Consider the following 2,269-nt stretch of genomic DNA (forward strand, 5'->3'; position numbering starts at 1 on the left):
TACCTGCTTAGAGCTAGCATTAAAGCAGAAAGATTTATTGCTACACCCCCTTCTACATAATGCCAAAACTGCCAGCGCTACGGCTACACAGAGACTAGGTGCCTCTATAGCACTACCTGCAAAATCTGTGCAAAGGAGCACCCTACAGCACTCCACAAGTGTAACACGTGCAATGCTAGAGGCAAGACCTGTGCACACACTCTACCTATGTGCATAAACTGCAAAGAGGCACACACTGCAGATAGCACACAATGTGCAGCTTATAAAGCTACACTAAACGTGCAAACAAACCTAGAATGCTAGACAACCTAAAGATCCTACAAGTAAATCTAAACAAGAGCGTACAAGCAATAGAGAGCGCCTTGCAACTTGCAGTAGAACTAGTAATAGACCTTATACTAGTATAAGAGCCTTACCTTATTCCTACTAGACAATCTCCTTTAGATTACTTAGACACACGCTCTATAAATCACCCCTCCTTTACACAAATCCTTCCTTTGTTACAAGACTAAAGCATAAGACTACGTGTTTTAGTCTACTCTGCACGCTCTATACAAGCGCAAGTTACTATATTAGTAGACACTAGTCCTAATCCTAACTTCCTAGCTATTATAGTTAAGAGCTCTAGAACAACCTTATCTATTTAAAATGTCTACAACTAGCTAGACACATAAGGCATTACTATAATAGAGAGAAAGCTCCTTAGAACCTCTATCTTGCCCTCCGCCATCCTGCTTAGCGACTTTAATATTAACCACCTATGGTGGGACCCTATAGTAGCTACTATAACACTAAGAGCAGCTAGTTTTATTACTTGGCTAGAAGAACAAGACCTAGAGCTACTGAATAGCCCTAGTACAGGCACTTTCTTTTAGCCTAATATAAATAGAGAGAGTGTCCTAGACCTAACCTTTGCTACAATACAGATAGCAAACCTTATAGAAGACTAGCAAACGCTAGGTAGACTTAGCTCTAACTACCTAGGCATCTTATTTACAATAAGGACACCTTAAACACAGCAACTTAACAAACCTGCTCCTAGGTTTAACACAAAGAAAGCAAACTAGAACCTATTTAGCAAAGTTCTAGCAAAGGAGATAGCAAACAGCTCTGCTCTTAGCAACGCAAGAACTCTAAACTACTCCACAAGCAGATCTTAAGCACTTATCTAAGGAGAGGACCAGGACCTAGAAGAGCAGCTAGAAACACTAGCCAAAGAGCTCACTACAGCTATAACTAAAGCAGCTAAGGCAGCAATTCCGCAATGTTCTACCACTGCAAAAAGCAAGCCCTGGTGGAATCAAGACCTAAAAGCACTTAGGACAAGCATGCTTAGCAAACAACGCCAACTACAGAGAGAACTTGCTATTAGCCTAACAAGTGCCTACACCTGGAAAAGAGAATATCTAATAGCTAGAAACAGCTATCTACAAGCTGTCAAAATAGCTAAACAAGACTATTAGAACCAATTCCTAGAGAGAGAGGACCCTAAATTAATCTTTAAAGCTATAGCTTATACTAGAACTACTTATAGCTAGAACATACCTGCTATCTAAGGCCTAAGAGGAATAGAGGAATCTTTTCAAGGCAAATGCTTAGCTCTAAGAGAAACTCTCTTCCCTAGCCCTCCTGCTTCTAGGCCTATAGAGTAGGACAACTACCAACCAAGCAACTAGGAATGGCCTAATCTTACTATAGAAGAGCTAGAATACGCTTGCTCAGCACAAATCCAAAGCAGCTCTACAGGACTAGACGCCCTAACACAGGAGATTATTACTACAGCATATAAAGCACAGACAGAAACATTCTTCTTTGTTTTCTCTACTCTGCTTAACTACAGCTACTACCTACAGAAATAGAAGAAAGCAACAGGAATTATCCTAAAAAAGCTAAACAAGCCTAATTACGCTGCACCTAAAGCCTATAGAGTAATTGCCTTGCTTAGCTGCCTAGGCAAGGTTGCAGAAAGAGTAGTAGCAAAACGCCTTAGAAGTCTTACAGAAACAACAGCTCTTCTTCACCCCTTATAACTAGGAGGAAGAGCACAAAAATCTACAATAGACGCATCTATACTGCTGCTAAACTAGGTCTAAGAGCAAAGAAAACTAAAACGCACAACCTCTATAGTATTCCTAGATATTAAAGGTGCCTTTGACCACGTCGCTCTAAACTAGCTACTTGCTATATTACAACAGCTACAGCTACCTTACAACCTAATAGTATAGGTTTAATTATTCCTATCTAAGCGCTAGCTAAGACTATCCTTTAA

The sequence above is a fragment of the Didymella exigua genome (genome assembly GCF_010094145.1).
Source record: "Didymella exigua CBS 183.55 unplaced genomic scaffold M421scaffold_47, whole genome shotgun sequence".
In the NCBI taxonomy this organism is placed as follows: domain Eukaryota; kingdom Fungi; phylum Ascomycota; class Dothideomycetes; order Pleosporales; family Didymellaceae; genus Didymella; species Didymella exigua.